A 7,877-nucleotide genomic window follows, 5' to 3' on the forward strand; every position below is an offset into this window, starting at 1 on the left:
CGAGGGGTGCAGTTCAGTGCTCCTGACTCAAGGACAAAAACTGTCAGTGCCCAGAGACTGGAAGAAGTCATCATCCAGGGACCTGACCAGGCGATCAACCCCGCGAATCTCTCTCTCTCTCTCTCTCGACGCGACCTCGCAGTGTCATCATGTTTTGCAAAATAAAGAAGGTACGTGTTTGCCCCTAATGTTTGCGGTTTTTCTCCCTTACGGGTCTCCCCTGCGCGAAGTTGTTAGGGCATAGACACGGGGTAGGTAGTTTAGAATGATAGTGGGGCGAAGCTTGGGGCGAAAGCGCATTGACCGATTGACGAAGCAGCAAGGCGCGAAAGACGGAGGCCGATGACGTCGGGAGGCATCCGACGCCCACTCAGCAGGAAAATGAGCAGCAGAAGCACGGCGACCAGTGAGGCAGTAAGTCAAGGGCAATAAAATAACACCTCACAAAATAGTAGTAGAGATTCCTCACGAAGAGACGGATCAATTATTCTTACTTTCCAAAAAAACACTTGGTAAGTTTTCATTTCGGACACTACACATACACGCTGGTCTTTAACTGCACAATGAGGTAATTCTTCGTCCCTCCTCTCGTTGCTGCTTCTTATTCCAGCCACCACTTCACTGTTCCTTATTTTCCTTTATTCTCAAACACCGCACCTTTTCCAAAGAAAAAAACCTGGTTTTCGAGCCTAAATTGATCGAATTGCGAGACGTTACAGCAGTTATTATACACGCAGAAGAAACTCTCGCAGTGGCTATAGGAACGCAGCACTTGTATCACAGCTCGTCTCAAAAACCTTTACTTTTTAATACCGGTAATCAGTACAGTAGAAAAACCAATAATTAACCTCTTTTTATCATGATTCTCCGTTTAAAAGAAACGTAAATATTAAATTTTGAATATTATATTGTTTTTTGAATGAAATCGCAAATAAATCTGATAAATTTTTCTTGAGCATCTTAATTAAACCGGTATTTTATAACCAGCTGGCTCCTGATGACACAAATCAATCGTAAAGTTGGGGACGAGAAGAGCCACCATTTTTTAGCATTCTAACTTTATCAGTTCTCAAATTTTCCGAAAGAAAAAATGGCAGTTGGTCGAGTGCTGCTCCTTTCACCCGAGAGAGTGCTTTAGCTATGCCCACTTTTTGGCGGCAGCCACCACTTGAGCAGAGCCACCGATTTAGCCGGCGCCAGCCGCGTGTTTGTCTCGTATATTGCATCAGATTTGGCACGTTTTTTGCATTTTGCTGAGGATTTGGTTTGACACGACACACGTTCAGCAAGTGTTCGAGGTCTGCGGCAACAACCACATCAGCATCGAGCTAGCAACAAACCGAAAAAAATTGCTCTTCCAGAGGTTTAAAGGGCCGTTTGACCCTGGAGGGAGCACCTTCGAAGTAATTCAGGGCAATGCGTTAAGAATTGAGAATTTTCGTGGAAATCAAAGAGGATTGTTTAAATTTTATTCCATTTTCTTGATTTTAAAATTTAATTAATGCTATATATAATATATTGTCATAAGCATACTGAAGAGACATTTAAAAAAAAATAGACAAATTTGAGATCCATTATAATTTTTGCCAGGTTCCAATCTCTCAGGGATTTATATTTTTCTTTAAAATAATTACTTTTCGACTTTTCAGGTGGTACCGTTAGGACCGCGAGCTTGGTGCGCTTCGCCCGCTGCTAGTCGCTAGTCGTTGGTCTATGGCAGCGCAGCTGACGTTATTTTTGCAACTCCAAATCTCAGAGTTCCAAAAACTACGCCACCGTTGGACTCGTCTCGAGCCGCCCTGACCAGCTGAAAGATTTAGTGGTGCATATATCTTCCACCTCTAGGATGCTATACTTCAACCCCATCAAAAAAATTAAGTATCTTAGGGGAAGAAGGGCAAAAGCACCTCTAAACCTTTCAGGTGGTCAGGGCGGGTCGAGACGGCTCCAACGGTGGTTAGTTTTTCCAATTCTGATGCTTAGAAGCCGAGATTTGGAGTTGCAAAAATAACCTATTTTTTCGATGCGCGGCCTCTTATTTTTAGAAAATTTGAGACCAAAACAGTTTTTTAAGCTCACCATACTGGAAAGCTTGTTTATTTTTCTTGGTAATCATAAGCATAACATGCGCGGTTACAGATCAAATTCCGCCGCAAATTACGACAGTATAATTGCCGGATGATGCGGAGTTTGGCAGCGGAGAGTTGAGAAAATGGGCACAGGGCGCCGCCGACCCCCTAGGCAATATTAATTTGGTTTGGCGAGTGACCACCACCAGGGGCGTTGACATAATCTCAATTCTCGAGTTTAATTGTTGTGGCTCATCTAGAATTTTTTATTTCGATTTTTAAGTATTTGTTCTCGCTATGCGATGTGTGAAATGCGGCCGGCGCGCTGCCCGCTCGCATGCACGCCGCATTTTTTTATCTTAAAATTCGACCGTTTGTCTGATCTTCAACCACGACCCCTCATCGGACAGGTCTTTTTTTCGACTTTTCACTGGAATAATCAAACGATTTTTTTAGGGTACCCCGACCTGAGATCAGGGTTCGCAAAAACTGCATTTTTCCGGTAAAACAATGCTGCAATTTAGCACATTTTGGCCGAAACACATGCTTCAGGACTGTTTCAACGCGGCTTTGCCGGCGCCGTTGCTTACTATTCGCTTTTTCGGCGGCACGCGGGGTGGTGGCGAACGGGTTGGCGGAGCGCGTGGCGAGTTCCCCTTTTTAAAGGTACTCGCTGTTGCTTTTTCAACCATTTCAAGCACGCCCGACGGTGCTTGACCAAAATTTTAAATCGTGAGGCTTTTACAGGTCGCGGCGGATAGTCAGGGCGAGAGAAGCAGCCGGTCGGGCCAAGTGCCGCTTTTTAAAAAAAAATTCAGTGCTGGTGTGAGACAAAAAATTATTTTTTTAAGAGATAAATTTATGTTTTTGGAATAAGAATTAGAATTAGCCCTAACAATATTCCGCTCAAATATAAAATGACCTAAGATTTTATTTACTTTCGGCACTGCTGCAGGAAAATCCCCTGCCGATCAATAGTAAAGATAAAGAAGGTTATTCCAAAAGGCAAATAGCAGCCACTGATGGCTCAATTTGCACTGCGGAGACTGTGTTTGAGCGACTGGGGGTGTTATTCATTGCGCTGCTTTCTTTCGCAGTCGGTGCATACAAATTTCTCTATTCCATTTGTAAGAAAATTCAGTCTGCGTGTTTTATAAAAAAAAAAAGATTCGTGCTACGCGCTGCCGCCGGGCCATCTCTAAAACATCGTCGTCGCGGCGGTGGCAGCTGTCTCTCACAATCAATTATTACATTATTATTTATCTCTAATTCTTTAAACGACGAGCGAGCATTGGCGTGGGCTCGGCAGCTCGGTGCAGGGTTATTCTAGCTAGCTGACACGTCACCCCTCAGATGGACGACGAAATATTTGGGTGGTAAATAACGCGATGCTCGGCGGCAGAGATCAGACGGTACGAGCAGGTGGACATTATTATTGATTTTCCCTTTTTGCCTTCCGCGTCGTCAGAGAATACAACTGCGTGGCAGCGGCAGATTTTAACAATAACAAAAATACTCTATTGAGCGACTATATACCGCGGCGCGCTCTCGGCCCTTTTGTTGCTTTTGTTTGTGCACGCAACTTAATTGTTTTACGGCCGCGTTACTGCTTTGATGCAGATAATAATTTAAGAATTGTCCAGCGATGATTTTAAAATTATATGGCGAAGAGCATGTATTTAATAATTATTTGTGGAGACATGGAATTATCTAGAGTCAAAAAAGGCCTTGATTTTATCTTTTAATTCGGAAAAGGACTGATTTAATGGAACAATTCTTTTCTATCTGTAAAATAAAAATAATGCAGCATTGAAACAAAATTTTAATAAGCAAAAAATAGGAGCAAACATGAGATGCACAAAAATGTCTTTTAAAATAACAAAACAAAATGTGCACAAACAAACTGAAGCTTTTACACATTTGCACGGTTTATTTGCCAAGTTGTATGATGTTTTTTCCGCCAAGGACGGTTTTTTGCCATATTTTTTCACGATTGAAAGTAAAATAAGCATCCACAACTTTTTATTTTGCTATGACCAAAGAGACGAAGGCAATTATAAAATAAAATGCGATAAAAACCTGCTTCGTGGTTGTAAGTTGGCGTTGATGAGGAAGTCAGCACACGCAGGAGATGAGTGTTCTTTCTTGCTCCTGTACCCCGAGAATGATATGATGTTGATAGAGCAAAAGGGAGAGTAAAAACGTACCTCCCGTGTTTCCCACTGCGTGCATTCACATCAAGCACAAAATACGCACCTGGCTGACAATGAGTTCAAAGCATGAAAAGGGCCTGCGCCTGAACCCGGAATTATATATTTCAAAATCAATTTATCAATTTACTAAAGAATTTAATAAAATTAATCGTCGAACATAAACTGCCGCTCAAGTTTTCTCGCTTTACATTTAGACAGTTGGGAATTGAACGCACGCAACCGTTGCACTTATACAAATTATGCAAGACAGTATTAGACAGCTTGTAAGTGCGCCTATTGCATGCGCGTTTAATTCACAAACTGTCTAAATAAAAAACTGAGTGGCAGTTCGACAATTTTATACTTTAAACGTTACAATAATTTTGAGTTATTTTCAGCGGCGAGGGGCGATCCTGCTCCTGTAGCCATAATTAGACGTTAAACAGGTGTGTGGTGGACAAGAGGGAAGAGCGGGGGAGCGAGAGAATTACTCTCTTGCTCGCGTGTCATTAGGAGAGCGATTGTGTGCGCGAGCAGGTGCGCGTTCGCTCCTTCGCTCAGGCGGTGCCTTTATTGATACACCTGAGTTTGTCCCTCCGCTCTACCCTGTGTGGATGCCCGAAAATTTATTTTGTTAATTAATATTGATTGTAATATCATCAGGTAAAACCCTGACAGATTTTCAAGTAAATTATCCCGGAAGAGAAGGGATAAAAGAATGGCTAAAAGGGAAAATTTGATTATAATGTTCACCTGCCCGAAGATTTTGATTTTTTTTTTTTTCAAATAAGACTCGCCGACTCTTCACGCACATGAAATAACAAACTGATAAGCGAGCCTTCATCCCTTATTTTGTTGAAAATTAAAATCATCAGTTATAAATACATAAATTTAAATATTAAAAATATATTTGTATGCATAGCTCATCTATTTTGAATCTTAAAATACTATTTCGTCCGCAATATTAATTTCGCAAATGCACAAATTAATCCCTAACTATAACGATCCAATTAAAAAGCCAGAATTTGACTGAAGGCACTGCAAATTTTAGCCTATGGGCTGGAGGATATTTTTTACTGCTGGACACTTCATTTCGCTTCCCGTTGATTGGCCAGGTTTGGAGCCAAAATTTGCGTTTTTGGCGAAATTTTCGCATACGGGAAGATAGGGAAGCGTATTGGTCAAGTACCTTAAATAGAATAGATTTTGCCAAGGTCGATGTAGGAAGGTGGCCCATCATTTTTTCGATATAAAAATAATATGGCGAGGGTTAAAAAGTGAGGCACAGTAAATTTAGAAATTATAATTTGACAATATGTCTGTGAAGTACAAAATATAATTTATTTCGCCATCTCTGTCTGGCGGGCTCGCAAGGCGTCACTGTGTGCGCGCAATGACGAAATTAAGGTGTTGTTTGGTCGCCCCGCGGGCAGCCTTTTCGAATAATTTCGAAAGGTAATTTATATTGTTCTTTCGTAAATTGGTTATCTGTTTGTTTCGAAATGTACTTAAGCCCCTTGCTGTGCTTTGAAATCGGACGGTGCATTGTGCGTTGGGTGCATGCACCGAAGGAGGGAAGAAAAGATAAATGAGGCCGTGTATTTCCCTTCCTCAATATTTTTTTCGTCATCGCGTCAGTCTTTAGGTAGTCGGGCAACAGAAAACACATGCCCCCGCTGCATCTCTTCTGCGTGTGACTCCCTCACAACCTCACAATCAGCGCCGGCATACAACTGCGTGGTAAGTTTTAAGTTTTATCGCATTTTATTCGATTTTTTCCTTCGCGTCTTTGCCCACGACTAAAGCTGCGAATCTTCGACTGTAATTGTCTAATTTTCCGTCACATAATATTCAAACTGAGCACGAAATCATGCCATATTCACACACGACTGTTCATGCAACTGTAAAATCTTATAAAACTGTTTACGGCGGTAAAAATAAGTAAATTTCAGCACATCAGCTTGTTTGAGCACGATATATCGAATTTTTTTTTTAATTTCATGAGCCATTTTTGGGCAAAGCATTTTTTTATCTGTTTTGTCCGCTCTAATATTTGTGCTTGGTTAAAATTGATTTCATTCCTGCTCTATTTAATTTATTACAATATACTAATTTTTATTTTCCAAAGAGAAAAATAATTATATTCAATTTAATCAGTTTTTTTATTAAGAGTAAAGGCAGAGGGCACGTAAACCTGCTAAACGCAGGTGTCTTGCATTGAGTAGAATACAAGAATTATTTCTTAAAGTCTATATTATGTATTAACAGTCCGCGTCACACCCGCTTAAAATAGGAATATCTGAGGTGGCTTCACGAATAAATGCACCGACACAAAGCCACGAAAGGCCGACAGCGCGCGTGCATGCCCCCAGGTCGGGAGAGACGCTCCCTCGCACCGCGCAAAAGCTTCTTTTGTTATTTTCAGTCGCTGCCACTCGATTTTATTTTTCTTTCCACCCAGAATAAATAATGTGGATGGAAGGAAGGCCGAACTGGACAAAATGATATTGTAAAAAAGTGTTCTTAATAAAAAAAAGGGACACGCGGTCGCTCCAGAGACTATTTTATAACTATAAAACGCGTGTTCAGCCACCAGGCCCGGATGGCCCATTGTACCTGAAGAAACATAACAATCGCATTACTAATAATTGTTGTTTACCGATATGAAACTACACACACACCCAGGGGAGAGCGGAGGGAGAAACACAGGTGTCAATAAAGCCACCGCCACCGCCTTTCACGAACGCGCACATGCTCGCTCGCACGCGTTCGCTCTCCTGACGGCACGCGAGCAAAAGGCCAAATTCTCTCGCTCCGCCCCGCACCCCTTTCACGTCAATTATGGCTAGATGAACAGGCTCCGACCTCGTGAGAGAGGAAAGGCCGATTATGCGGCCCCTATACCGCCCCATCGGACGCACCGGGCAATTCCCCGGGGGCTGCGCGACCAGCCGCCTGAAACTCCGCATTTTTTCGAGGATTCGCCAATTTTGCAATTTACACAAAACACGGCATTTGTTTTAAGCGATACGCGAGCCGAAAAAACCGCAATTTTTGGAGTCCTCTGCGTTTTTACAATTTTTCGATTCAATATATCACAAGAAATCAATAAAATGTAAGCATTAAAAAAGGAAAAAAATTGTATATCAACGTTCCAAATACAGTTCAAATCTTAAGGAAAACCAGCCCGTTGGCTCGCATTGTTAAGGCACTCTCAGGAGTGTCAAAGCAATGGGAGGGATTTGAGCAGTTCGGAGATCTAATACTGGCTACCCAATGTCAGAGATGGCAAAAAGTGGTTAGTTTAGTGACTCGAAATGCTCAAATTGCTCAACGGGCTGGTTTGCACCTTTCCAGCATGCGCGATTTGGCTTCAATGCGGTCCTCGGTGCGGAGGCAAGTGGCCCTTGAGTGGGTTGGGTCCCTGAAATGTGCGGCCTGGTGCGCCCATGTTATCCGTTCGCGGTGTTATTGGCACTCGGAATTCAGCATTCGTGCTAGTGCAGTGCGCGCCCTTCCCGGTCCTCCGGTCCTCGGATAGGGATAAAAAGAGCAAAAAAAAAGAAGAAAATAAAACAATACAGACAGGGCCGGACTAGTATCAAAAATTCAAATC

This window comes from Cloeon dipterum, chromosome 1, assembly GCF_949628265.1.
Source record: "Cloeon dipterum chromosome 1, ieCloDipt1.1, whole genome shotgun sequence".
NCBI classification, from domain to species: Eukaryota; Metazoa; Arthropoda; class Insecta; order Ephemeroptera; family Baetidae; genus Cloeon; species Cloeon dipterum.